Here is a 14,697-nt window from a genome sequence, read left to right as displayed (position 1 = left end):
TGGGAGCATTGTTGCTCTTTGATTAAATTAGACAGATTAGATTTTAATGTGATATAGCTAGACAGAAGAATTTTCCAAATATTTAAATGAGAGTGGGCTCCAGTAATGGGAAACAAATGATTGAAATGTGAGCTCCTTGAAGTTTCAAAATGGATAGTGGAGGACACACCCTAAGGTGACCCACAGTGACCCACATGCTGGTAGAATGCCCTTTGGTGTCGGTAGGGCCTGTGACTTGCTTCTGACCCAAAGAATATAGCTGGGATGTCACTCCTGTGATTAGGTTATATTATATGGTAAAGGTGCTAGGATGTCATTCCCAGGATTATGTTTCATTACATAAGGCTCTGTCTTAGAAAACTATAGAGAGAAATTCTCCTTCCATCCTTGAGGGTGCGAACAGCCCTGTTGTAAACTGCCCACGGAGAGAGCCTGGTGGTATGGAGCTGTGAGCAGCTTCTAGGATCTGAGGGCCACGAGCCAGTAAGGAGCCAGAGCCCTCACTCAGACAGTCAAGGAAACGTATCCTTCCAACAACCTGAATGAGCTTCAGGTGGATTCTTCCTTGGTCCCGTCTTTGGATGAGAAAGAAGCTGGGCCAATACCTTGTATGCAGCTTGGTGAGATCCTGAGCAGGGGACCCAGCTAAGCTGTGCTGGAACTCCCGCCCCACAGAAAGTGAGATGATAAATGTGTGTCCTTTTAAGCTGCTAGATTCTCGGTAATTTGTTACGCAGCAACAGAAAACGAATATATCAATGTATCCATTTGACTGTGTATTCCTACAACACAGCACAGTGTGAAACCCACGGAGAGTGCCATGTCACTGTTTTTTTGTGGATAGCTGGATGAGTGAAAGAAGTAAAGGAAGCTCTTATCTCTCCAAAACCATCCACCAGGATGCTGAGCCAACACTCCTGGCAACAGAGTGAGGCTTCTGTCTGGGAGGTGGGTAGGAGTGAAGGCAGATACACGTAATGCCATGAGTTGGTAGGCAGGGCAGAAGAAAAGGTCTGTTTCCTTACGCTCCTAACACCTGGAGAAACATACTCTAAACAGCAGGGACAGGTGTACCAAGAAGCAGATGAAGTGAAGCTCTGAGGCCATAACTTTGTATTTATTTTATCAAGAGGGTTTCATAGACTCCATAAGTTGAAGGCTTCACAAAACCTGGATCCACCCCTGACAAACTTCAGAGAACAGGGAGCCTAAGGATTTGTCTTTGTACCCACAGGACACAAAGTACGATGCTTACAAATAGAGGTGTCAAGTGTGTATTTAAATTGAATTGCTAAGTTCCCACAGGTGGCACTGAAAGACGTTTTATTCATTCATTCATTTATGCTTAAAACTAGGAACATAGGTTGAGGATGATTGTTTACAAATTGGTGCAGTGTATAATTTTTACTCTTTGACTTGCATACTTTTGTCTGTGTGGTTAAGCCATCTACACCAAGTAACGTGTGTGAAATACTCATGATTTCCTGCTGGACGTCTGTCTCTTGGTTTCCTTGAACTTGATAATTCCTCTCCACACAGAAGGAACTCTGTCTCGTCTTCACTCTAGCTCCAGGATTCTGCCTTGTTGTGGTGGGAGAAGAGAGGCTGGCACACTGCCCAAGTGATCAATAAACACTTGTGCAAGAGAGAAATTAAGTAGAAACGCTGGTGCTGATTCCAAGTCCATGTCCTCTGGCCACATCATCACACGGTCGTATCATGACCGTATGGTCATATCATATACATGGTCGTGACCATACCATCTGGTGAGGTTGAAGTCACATACCCGAGAGTTACTGTAAATATTTACTAAAAACATGGTTACCCATCAACCCTGTTCCCAACATAGATACAGATGAAAGAAAGTTAATCTTGTGAATTTGCTGTTTTGGTGTTTAACCTGAGGGTGACTCAAGGGTTACAAGGATTTATGAGCTTGTTTTGCAGAAGAAAAAGAATACCTTTGAGGAAGTTACAATCACCAGGCAGCCAGCCCCCAGCTGCCTCAGGCACCAAGAAGTCTGCTTGCCCAAGGGCTTATCTGGAGTAAAAGAAACAGGGATTTCCTCTTTGTTTCTCTGAAACTCCTCCTCGTAAGCCCCTTAGCTCTATAAAACCCACTGTTTTCTTTTCTCTTAAGGTAGATTTGAGAGAGGCCATCCTCCCTGCTTCTCACTTTGTCCAGTTCAAATAAACCTTTCTCCATCTCCAAGCACCAGTGTCTCAGTGACTGGCTTATTGTGCATCATGCACACGAACTTGAGATTAAGAGGTTCTTATTATGATCACTCTAGCCAATATTTCTCACTGAATAAGTTGTTTCTTGGAAGAACAGTATCTCTTTTAGGTCGTCACTTGCTGATCCAGCACATGTTCGAGTAAAAGCCAGGGTAGAAGCCTGAGTTGTGAATACTAGGTAGAAGTATGAATATGTTGTACCTGGTCCAGACTATTATCAATGGATTTCTTCCTTTCCTTTTTTTGATTTACTAGCTACTCGATGTCTACTATTTCACTGGGGTTTTGGGTCCCACTGAGTGGACATTCTGCTGGTCGTCTTTGTAACCACCTCTTCTCTCAGAAGTGGTATACAAGTAAAGCCACAATTCCTTAATAATTTAATGAAAGCATTGGAACAGTGTTGTTCTGTAAAAAATATCCAGCTGTCATTCTCTCCGATTTCTCCTCCAGTCTATCATTTCTGGGGAAAGGACAGGCTTATGTAGAATCTCTAGAATATTTGAACCACTTTTGCTCACCACATCCTTCCTGCTCTCTCATGTCTGGAATTGTCACTAAAACTTAGTGTTTGGGAAGTGAGTCCACATCAATGTCCAATTTTCTTCAATATCTTTCAGCCTCCAACCTCTCCCCCACCTCTCCTTTGAGCTTCCTGATTGCTGCCCAGACTTCTTAAGGCCTTGCTGACTTAGCTTTTATCTGCCGGATTCAAGGTCAAATCCAATGTCCATCTTTGCTGAAACCACTCAAGAGCCTAGATTCTTATGCATATGTCTTATAGGCACCTAGGCATTCGTTCCCAGGGCCTCAGGCCATACGTTTATCTCCTAGGACTTTTTTGCTACTGTGTGTATTTGTGTAATGCAAATTAATTTATACCATTGACTTATGGAGAGATGACATCAGTATAACATGGAACAGTGGGAGGAGAGAAGAAAAGTCCCCAGTGTGGCTGCTGCAGAGCAAAAGGAACTTTTCAACTGTACTGTAAGGAAATGAAAACTTTTTCATTGCACTCGAGGCTCCTTCCCCAGGACCTCACCCCAGGGGCCTGTGACAAGTCATAGCTGCTCTCTGATGCCCTTAAGAGCAGCGCCAACAGCTCAGAGCTCCACTGCTGTCAGCACTGCCCAGGACCTCTCAGACCTGCTCTAAATAAAGCCGGCTGCCCACAAATCCACTTGACACTGAGGTACCAATTATTTTTGTTCCTGCTCCAGTCACTAGGTGGGTTTTTGGTAGTGTGTCAATCCTATTTTTCCATCAGCTCTTGCTTGTTGTGCACGAGGGTTTTCAAATGCCTATCTCCTATCCTTGCAGAAATGTACCTTCTTGGTGCAGCTCTGGCCCTCCAACAGTGTGCACTGATGCTGCTATGACCTTGGAGACTTCACCTTGATGCTTTCGGCCTGCACCTTCAGCCTTTAGTTTGCCTGTGTCAGAAATCATGGTGATGTCTCTTACTCCACATCTGTAGCTTCGTGCCGGCCACATTTGTTCCCATCCTCTGAGTCTGATGAGCAGAGAATTTCATTCTCCTAATTTCATCAGCTTCTCACCTGTTGCAAGCTTTCTCCCAGCCTCTTGGCCAGTAGGGTCATCGGTGTCTTTCTAGAAATCCCACTGTTCCTGAGGTCTGGGGGTTGACGCTGGGTTTGCTTTGCAGGGGGACTGAAAAGCCCAAGGCAATGACATGGGTTGACACTACCAATTTCCCCCCAAATCTGTTAATGCGCCCTGGAGCTGAAAGTCACAGGCCACAACTGCTCCTCATTGAGTGGATAAACAAACCATAAATAACTCCATGGGCACCTCGTAAATGTGGGGCTGACCTGTCTTTTTCAGTCCATCTGCCTCTAAAGGCTAAAGGAGTAACGGGAGCTTGGGGGCCTCCTTCGCAAGAGCTTTAGGCAATGTGAAGGGATCACAACTTAAACCAGAAGTTCCTCTTAGGGGTGGAGGGGAGCAGCTGGGCTTCACCTTTGCAAGAGCTGGAAGGAGAGGAAGGGGGCTGGTATAATTCAAGGAAGGAGAAAGTATAGACCAGGGGAAGAAGTGTAAGAACTGAAACTTGATTCTAAGAGGGATGAGGGGTTTCCCTTCTGAAAATACTTAAAAATATTTTTTTTGCCAAGGCGTATATATGAATACACACACACTGCATACACACACATGTACACACTCCTGCCTGACTAGATGCACTTTTATCTTCACCTGGAAAAAGAAAATTGTGGGTCACCAGGGCAGCAATTAGGCCACAGGCAGGTTGAAATTGGCCTGCATTTGTGTTCTCTTTTGTCTGCAGAGGTTTATAAATATTTTTATATGAAATGCCTTTAGAAAGTGTATGCACTCTGCATTTTGCTATAGTCTCCACCACTCCCTACTGTCACACCTGAGATTCCTCACATCTTATTACCTCTCTGGCCTCTAGAACAGGGTTTCTCAACATCAGTACTGATAATTCTCTGCAGCGGGGGCCATTCTGTGCATTGTAGGGTGTTTAGCAGCATCTCTGAACTCTAGGTAAGCCAGCCGGATGCCAGTAGGATCCCCTTGCCCCAATCAGTTGTGACAACTGATTGTCACAACAGCCACCAAAACATCAACAACAGACTGCATATATGATGGTGGTCCCATGAGATTAGTACTGCACAGCCTGGATGTGCAGTAGGCTGTGCCATCTAGCTTTGTGTAAGTGCACTCTGTGATGTTTGCATGGTGACGAACTCGCCTGACAACGCGTTTCTCAGAATGTATCCCGTCATTAAGCAATGTATGGGTGTGTGTAAAGAATTCCGAGTCCTATAGGCAGCGTTTATCAAAGGTAGGTTTCTCACCAATTTTAATATAAATTTTGTGGTAAAATGGGCGGCTTTATAATTTTGAAGTGACTACCTAGTCTTTTAGCTCGGTTTCCTCACCTATTACAGGGAGGGACCTGATATAAGCCAGGCTGTCCTGGCATGGCTGGAGTGGCGGTTGAGGGCAGCATTATCCAACCGGTTGGTGGTGATGACATACTTGTTGTCAAATACTTTGAATATCGTCTTACCTATCTTGCTGTCTGTTGTGAGGATTAAATAAGATGGTGCAAACAGTGATGGGCACATTGTAAACTCACAACTCTGTCAGCTATTATTTTTATCATCTAGAGTCGCAATCAAATGAAAGAAGGACCCCCTACCTACCACTCTGACCTTATGTCCTCCCCGCTCCCCTCCTCATCCTGCCCCAGCCACAGTGGGCCAGTCTTGTTGTTTCTCTACCGTGGGCTCCCTCCTTCCCGCCTTGGGACCTCTGTACTTCCTGCACTTTCTCCCTAGAGTGCTCTTACCTCAAACCTTTATTTTGCCCCTTCTCATTATGCATATTTCTGCTCACATGTCACATCTTCAGGGAATCTTTTTCTGACTTTCCTTTTTAAAGACTACCTACCTACCCAGTTCCACATAGCTTTGTGTTATCTGGACTGATAATGGGCTTTTTTGTTCTATTTTTTGCTTTATTACGTGTCTTCCCTCCTCTCCACACAAAGGAACTTTGTCTCATCTTCACTCTAGCTCCAGGATTCTGCCTTGTTGTGGTGGGAGAAGAGAGGCTGGCACACTGCCCAAGTGATCAATAAACACTTGTGCAAGATTCCAAGTCCAATGCACTTTCCACACCAATAGATACAGGACTATTTAGGAGAAGATGAAGACGATTCATTCATTCATTCATCCCTGGATTGGTTCATTCATTCATTCATTCCTTTAGCAAACATGTGCAGACACCTTAGTGGGAATCGACCTACGCCATGCAGAAAAACTTGACTGAATTTCAGTTTCTATTGATCCTCATTGTCAGGTACAAGTGAGTAGGAAAAATAGAGCTCCCCACCTACCAAGAGTCCAGATGTGTTCTTTTTGCATTAGCATTGCCCCAAAGTCTCAGAGCCCACTGATGTGGAAAAGCTCACTCTACTATGTGCCAGGGGCCACAGTAGGCACCCTGGATTTCAAGACAGTTGGGGCCCTGTCCCTAGACTCAAGTTGGTTTTGTATCTCCCCATCTCTTCTGTTCTCTTCCTATTGCCTATTCCATTGCTAATTGCCTCTGGCCTGGACTATTGCAGAGCTTTCGATGGGAAAGCACATGGACTTGCCTCTTTTTGGTCAACACAGTTCAACTGCTGGCAGGCCTCAGGGACGTAGCTCACTTTGCTCTTTTTATTTGACTCCCAACAACTCACTCTATTTCTTAGGATTGCCCACTTTTGCAGAATCATCTGCAAACGAGCACGTAGCCTGCTCAACTCTTCCCTTTTTTTTTTTGCCTCTCCTTAAAAAAGAACACACTCTGCTCATTGTAAGGATTTTCAACTTAGCATGGTGTGTAAATAGACAGGAATACGTGAATAATAAACACAGGGAATCTCGTGGATGTCTGTGGAGCCTGACTCACTTTCTGAGGTGGTGCAGTTAAGGTCCTTGGTCTATGAAATCAGTCTGGTTGGCTCTCTTTACCGAGTGCTAAACAGAGGGGTTTTAATTTTAGGTTGGCAGGTGGCTGTCTTTGTAGGATGCTCAGCCCTTCCCAGAGCTCACATTCCAATCAGCGCTCCATATATATGCTCCCGGAGCTGTGCTCTGACTCTGCCTGAAAAGCAAGGGGCTATTCTCTTTCTACCCCCAGAAATTCTTCCCCTACAATTTGAGCTGCTGTTTAATGATTTTATAGATACTTCCTTCACCTCCAGTCTAATCCCTGAAAGTAAACCTTGTCTTTCCAGATCGTCTCCATTGGCCCCACTGCTGGCTCAGGTGACTCAAATTCTGGAGGATAATTTTGACCAAGGTCCAAATGAATATGTGTGGAAAGAGAGAGCACTCAGTGAAGCATCCAGGCTTTGTGTACAAAGGAAACGTTACCCATCTGGGGCTCTAAACACCAGGATGGCTGGATGACTGAGTGGAAACTCAATGTCAGAGCACATCTCTTTATAGGGACTCAATTTACCACCTAAAAGAATGACCACTTTTCCCTTGACAGGAAATTTTAGAGCCAATTCTTGTTGCTTCTCCCTTGCGGTCCAAATTATTCAGAGTTTAGCAAGTACATCACAAGATTCATAGCTTTCAGAGTCCCGAGAATATAAAGAAGGCATGTTGGCTCTCAGTGGTCATTCTAGTTTCCTTATATTACTTTAACTCCCACGAACCTGGATATTGCTCCAGTCTGGTCTTTTCTAAAGAGAGAATTGGGTGGAACCCAAAGAAAATATTGGAAGTCCTCATTTTTTTCTGAGACTGTAAAAAGAGACACACAATCAATAATAATACAGGTCTTCTGCTTTTGCTCCTGCCTGCTCACGCACAGCTTCCAGCTCCCCCAGGTATTTCTTGGGGTACTCACTGGAATGCACTCATGTGTTCACCAATCTGTCAGCTGCAAGTCACTACTTAGCTTCTGTCATATTTTCTCTCTCCTGCTCCGGTCCCCTGATCATTGTCTTTAATTTCCAAAGCCACTTGGAGGAATCAAAGTTGCCATCACTAACGTTGGTCTCATGTCAATGCCAGTGTTTATGCCAAGGGGATCATCATCATCAACTGTCAGTCAAGGATAGTGTATGTCCTAGGCCAAGGTGGGATGATGCCACACTCCCCAGTCCTCTGTTGCACATTTCCATATAAACCACATTCACCAAGCCTGTTATGGTGGCCGCTTCCTTGGACTCTGCCTCTGACCCCACTAGCCAAGGTCCGGGATGCCAGGTAGGATACTAGACACCATCTCTTCTCTATCACCATCTAATGCTTGTGTATGTTTCCCTTTTTCCCTTTCAACTGGAAACAGAAACCCCCATGCTAATCAATTGCAGCTACACCCACACCTGCCTGAATTTCATTTAAGCCTGGGACCATCTGGGCCACGCCAGGAAGAAGAACAAATCTGTACCTTTACGGGATGACAGTAGAGAACTGAGTGATAAGGGTCATCACCATCTGTCCAGGTGGATTTACTCTGTCTAGAACTCTTTCCTTCCATGGCTATGCTCTTTTGCTCTTCAGTCCTTGGCCTGAAATCCTGATGTCCTGGGACTTTACATTAATTCACAGCCCAAACCCATGAAGAATTAAATGTAGGTTCTGTGTGACTTGGACCTCGCACCAGAGACTGGGCAGGTGGGCGTCTACACAACTCTCTCTTGTTGGGATTGGTTCTGGTTCTGTTGTTATTCTACCCCTCAGCTGAGTGAGGCCAAACTGCTGTGCTGCCTATAAGGGACGGTCTGAGAAGGGAGAATTGCTCAGGGCTCTCAGAAGGCCCTTCTCCATTAGAAAGTACATGGTCATCCTATATGCACATAAAGTTCCCTGTTGAAATTTCACCCACCCTTTCAGAGCACAGTTAGATGTCATCTTTCCTGTGTGGCCCCCTTCCTTTCTCCTAACACTCATCAGGACTTTGTGGGTTTGCATTCCTTCTCCAGATGCTCGCAAAGCTCTTCATGATCTAATTAAGACCACGGAAGCACCTTGTACCATTGCATGTGTCTCCTCTAATAAGATGCACATTTCTTGAGATTAAGCACAGAGCCTTTCAGTCACTGACTTCATGCCTCATTCTGTGCCTTTCTCCTGGTCGATTCTCCCAATGCTACTGTGCAGTTCCATTTCACAGTTTTGTTAGAAAAGGCAATTCTTCAAAGCAAGTGTGATAAGCTAGTTTTGTAGGAGTCTTTCCCATCATTTTCGTTCAATTTTACTACACTCAAATTCATATGTAAGTAAAGCAAAAAAGAACCAGCCGTCATTTTTCAAACAAAATGTTGTTATTTTCACTAAGCCTCTGAATAAATGACCAACACTTTCCTTTTTATCACAAGAAACTTTAAGGGAATGGTTCCCATTTCTTTCCATAAAAATCAGGACTTTAATTATTGTCAGGAGTCTAGCTCCCCTATTGTGTTAGAATTGTGTTTGCAGAAATACGAAGGCTTCAGCGTTCTTCACGATGAAAAGACTGGCAGTGACACTGTGGGGACTTGTGAAATATGACAACGTAATATTAAAAATTCAATCATACAAAGTTTCCTTAGTCAAGTATACCGCATGGGATATATTTGCTTCAAAATGGGGCTGAAAATGTTGAGCACATTTAAACATTTCTTTTTATTCACTTGCGTATTTATTTACTTATTGTTCATCTTGTTCCAAAAATGATTTATGGCAAGAGACCTAAATTGGAGATTGTTCCTGAGATAAAGACCTATGAATTTATTTAACCCACGAATTCAATGTGATCCAAAAATAATAGCCTCATGGTGACCCACTGGGCAGACCCCATCTGGAGGGAAGGACTCATCTCTGGGTACTTGACCTGTGGGAGTGTCTGAGGAGCCTGGTAAAGTGCACTGTAGAACTTTTCTCCTTGAGGGAGGGCTATCTATCCATTAGTCCCCATTTCCCATTTTCCAGGGTTACACCAAAAGTTTTAACCCTCCGATTCTTTGGGGCTGTGCTTGAGAAGTGCTGAGGGATTGCCACTGGCGTCTCAAACTGTGGCGTCAGTGAAGCTTCAGGTCGTTGAAGCAATAAGGTGAGGGGCTGTCAGGTGATTCATGGCTGAGGCTTGACGAAGTCTTCTGGTCCCCACAGTGGTGGAGGAATACGAGGTGAAATAGGATCTGTAGAAAGACACGAGAATTGTTAATTAGAATGTATAACCCACGTTTCTCTAGCTTTCACCTTTCAGAGTATGCAAACATGGTGACCTCAAAATTCTCACTGTCACCCCAAAACTCTAGCTCCCAGCTGATAATTTCACATGTGCTCCTGAACCAGTCTGATCGCCTCTCACAGACGATCCGCTGGGCACTCTCACTGCTTCTCCTGGGAACTGCTGGTCCTTTTGGGGGCTGCCACTTCTGCTTCTGCTGAGAATCCCAGCTCTGCCCCTACAGGCCACGCTGCCCTTGAAATCCTTTCTCCCTGCAATTTAGGGGCTTGGTAATTTGGCCAGACTTCTGATTCTAGACTCATCCATTTCGATGAGTCCTTTCTCAGGAGGCTTCTCAGACCCTCATGGAAATAGATTCTTGGAAGTGGGTTCTCTAGGGTGCCCGTTGGTGAGCACGGCTTAAAGCTGGGACTAAATTTACATAAATACCAGCTTGAACATGTGCTATAAACATAAAAGAAACGTCATTTATAAGACCTATTCAGAGGAGAGGTTTAAAACAGTTGGAGACAGGAGTGGAGGATACAGAGTGAGAGAGAGAGGGAGGGAGGGAGGGAGAGAGAGTCTTGATGTTCACCTAGAAGGCAAAAGAAGCGAGCATTCTCAGCCTCCTAGAGTTTCTCTGGACTAGGAACTCTGACTACTTCATGTCACTAGATGCATAAAAAGTGATTAAGTGTCTTGGAAAAAAATGGTATTTTTGTACTGGACTGGATTCTGAAAGTCACTCCCTCCGTGCCTCTTACTCTAAGTCATTGTCCTGAGTTTCTAACATTTTCCAGAGAAGGTATTTCAGTGACTCTCACTATTTGTCTAATGCTATTAAACTGTGGTCTCTATCCAGAATTCCTTGCAAATAATTACTCTAAAGACCATGTTGTATCTTGAGTCCATTTTCTAGTCAAAATCTAATAGAAGAGAGAACAGCTGCTACGTTCGGAGCACCCCGTGGACATTATAAATATGCGTTGACTGATTGACTAGGCAGGTACTCTTCCCTGCGTCTCAATTTCTCATATTTCTTGAGAGCCAGGGGGCAGTTGCTACTAAGTCATTCCTTCCCAGTGCAGCTAAGCCCAGTTCCAACAGAAAATATAAGGAAAAGCCACTTAGCAGTCTTTCAACCTGCAAATGCTTCTCCTCTGGGGCCCCTCCAGTCCTCACTCAGAGTGTCCTAATTTCAGGGGAGCAAGGTCTCTTCCCAAAGAAATCTAAAACCTTCCAAGAGTTGAGTTAGCTCCTCTTCCCACACTCCCTGTTGGAGGATGTAAGCGAGAGACGAGGACAGAGGCTGAGAGCCATGTGGAGTCATCTTCAGGGTCAGGAAGAAACTGTCACAGAAAGACTGACAGGATGCGGAATGTTGGAAGATGAGATAAGCTTCCTGCATAAGCTCTTTTCCCGTTTCTTTGTGAAAGCACTGATTCCAGCTCAGTCGTTTTTGTCTGTTGATCGTGGCTGCTGAGCTTGTAGACACTGACAGACCAGAAAGGGACCTTCTGAGGTCGTTTTATATGGTTTAATGTCTTCAGATAGAACTTTAGTTAATATACTTTACGTAAACATACAGGAGAGGAGGTAGCAATAGAAACAGACATAGAAATCTATGTAATTAATAATAATAATGGCTGATATTTATTGAGCACTGACTATACGGCAGGCTCTTGCTCATTTGATCCTCAATTAACCATGTCGTATTAGTCCGGACCATTTCAACTGCAAGTGATAAAACCTTAACCAAGCTAGCTGAAACATACTTTATTGGCTTTGAACCCAGCTATGTCTTGATTTTCTTGTCCATGTGATTTAAGTGATGTAAATAGGACTCAGTCTCCCTCTTCTTTCCCAGGCCCGGCTGTCCCTGGGTTAGCTTTGTTCTTAGACAGGCTCCTTCTTGGTGGCAAGTTGGCCCCCAGCAGTTCTAGCTTAGGTCCTATCCCATGGAAAAGAAGGATTGTTTCCAACAAACTGGTTCCAACAATATAAAGGTTCTCATGATTTTCCAGAACAGAATCTCATTAGCTATGATTGGGTCTTGAGTCCGTCCCTGAGCCAATTGATGCTCTTAGATGTGTGATGTTCGGTTGGCCAGGCTTGAGTCCCGTGCCCATCCCCAAGGGCAGGATAGGGAAGGGGTGGTGGTGGAGTGAGGCCCCCTCAAACCACAGGAACTGAGAGCTAGAGGGCTCATTCCCAAAGCAAATTTGCAGTTACAGCAGAAGGAGGAAAGCATGGAAGGTTTCATTCCATTTGTCTAAGGCTGGACACCAAGCTTCCAAGAATCCCTTTCTCACATGGTACCAGTTTCGAGGCAGCCAAAGGAGGAACTTGAGGAGCTTTGAGAGGTTGGAGGTAAGCAGAAGTCACTCCTCTCAAGAAGTTTCCGTGGCCAGACTGAGTCACTGATGGACACAGAGGCTCCCAGCTTTCTCTCTATTTGTCCATTTTGTCTCCTCCACTCTTGGCCCTGCTGATGACAGCAACCCAGGTCACACTAAGCACTCCGCTGTGGTCCCACAGGCAGGGGTTTCCTGGTCCTCTCCTCAAGCTTCCCCTGCTGGTCCTACTTCTGTTGCTGTGTTTGGTTTATCAGGTTCCCCTGCAAGCTCTGACACGTCCACCCTCACCACCGAATCTGCTTAGTGACTAATTCTCTAATCCTCCACGTTCCCCCCTCACCCTTCAGCTCCTCCTACATTTGTGCAAGGGCTAATTCGGACCCTCATTCCCATAATGCTTACAGAGACTCTGTCTTCCTGACTGAACCCTGACTGACGCACTGAACAGATAAAACTGACCTATATCCGGGGCACCCATGAGCCTCATGTTATATAGGAAAAAAGAAAGCCAAGGATCAGGGTGGTTAACGTTTTTTCCCAGAATCACACAGCTATTGAGTGGGAGGGTCAAAACATCCCACTTAAACCAAATTAAACCAAAATTTAAATCTGTTTAAAAAATTTTTGATAGTGGGTTTATACCAGGACTGTCTGGCCCCAAAGCCAAGCTCTTAGCTACCCGGTAAATCGACCTGGCATACGTACTTTTTCTTGTTCGCTTTCGAATCATAGCAGACACCACTCTGGTCTTTTAAGGGACATAGATAAACAGGGAGGCAGATTCCCTCAGTTTTCTGAGAAGACAATAAAATAAAATAAGTAATTTAAACATGAAGGAGAGAGACTGCAGATTCACGTAAACCACTGTTGAAATGGAACAAACCAGATCAAGCTCCTGTATGCATGCTGGGAACAAAGGATTTAATTAGGAGTGAGTCCACTATTTGAGATTGGTGACAGCAAAGCGGGCACCTCATTAGTTCTCATTTGCCAGAACGAGCCTTGGCTTGTGCCCTCTGGGGTTGTGAACCCTTCCCCGGCAGTTCTGTCATCTTGGGGAACATGGCCCGATTTTTGCATCTCTAGCCATAGGCGGAAGCGTCCTTAGTGACCTCCAGCTGCCCAGGCTGGCCACGACACACCTTCTGTCCCGTGCTACTTCTCACATGTTCCATTTGCATTTGCTCCTCATATAGCTAATTCAACATGCATCCCCTTCTGGTTTGGGCATGAAAACTGGGAAAATGCAATACCTTTCTTCCCTTCAACACGCGAAGGAAACCCGGCTTATTACAGGGGTTTTGCCAAAGCACTTAAACTCTTTGGGAATGAATAGAATTGTTACTTCAAACAATGCTTAAATTATTTAATATTGGGAGACTTGAGTTGGGGGGGAGGAAAATCAAAGTGTCCATATTAAAATGGAAAACAGAGATGGTTTTCAGAAAATGTAAGATGAACAGATGCATGAATGAATGGAGTCAGGAGATGTTGAGGAACCCGCCTGACAGCCTGGCCACGGGAGAATGTTCCACTACTAGAAGGGACTTTGTCCGTGGCTGGGCCCCAGCAGCCAGCGTGCCTGTTCCACAGAGGCACTCAATAGCGACGTTTGCTTAATGAGGGAGACACCTGAGTGATGCTTGGATCTCAAGGACTAAGCAAAATCAGGAAAGAGTTAAGAGAGTGGATGTGACAGTGAGCAGCTGGGAGTCATTGTTCTTGGCAAAACAGCTCAGCCTAAGTGGGATAATGTAGGAAAACACTGGCGTCCTGAAGGGTTAGCACCACACAGCCTGATTTCCAGGCCTTGGCTCATTCAGTATGATCGTAGGAATTTCACTTCCCCTTCTCTTCTCCGAGTCTCAGTTTTCCCCATCAATAAGATTGAATAAGGTGGTCACTGAGAACCTTTGAGCCATGTGATCACACAGAGTTTGGAAAACACAGAAAAGGCCAGGACTCGTGTGGGTGTTTGTGGTGTGGGTCCTGGGGAGTTGGGAGGGAGAGTGTGGCATCTCTGAAGGACTCCCATCTAATGCCTCCATCCTCCTCCTCCTCTCTGCCCTTGAGGGCATGGGCTCTTTCCCCGGCCTCTGCTTTGCCAGTCTTTTTGAACCCTCGTACCTATGTTCCTGGCAGTGCAGTTGGCAGACACCGTAGGAGTGACACAGAAGGGGCATCTCTGAGCAGAGCAGATGAGGACAGAGAGCACAGACCTCGACACGGTGCAGTGCTGCGCCAAGCCAGAGTCCGAGGGCAATTCGTGTCCCAGCCAGAGCCAGGAAGTGGCAGAGGCAAGCCGCCCGAACACCCTAGGTCCCTCTGGACTCCAACCAGCACTGGAAATTTTCACGAATGCGAAATCCACTTGCCGCTTTACAGGAAA

The 14,697-nt window shown here is 45.2% G+C and overlaps 1 long non-coding RNA gene across 3 annotated transcripts in view; it reads left to right on the top strand.

Moving 5' to 3' along the window:
• Window positions 1–14,697, top strand: part of LOC103554259 (uncharacterized) — a 311,616-nt gene that overhangs the window by 254,958 nt on the left and 41,961 nt on the right. The gene's annotated exons all lie outside the window — the stretch shown is intronic.

The sequence above is a fragment of the Equus przewalskii genome, chromosome 5 (genome assembly GCF_037783145.1).
Source record: "Equus przewalskii isolate Varuska chromosome 5, EquPr2, whole genome shotgun sequence".
Taxonomy (NCBI): Eukaryota; Metazoa; Chordata; class Mammalia; order Perissodactyla; family Equidae; genus Equus; species Equus przewalskii.
This window is presented reverse-complemented; position numbering and strand designations above follow the sequence as displayed.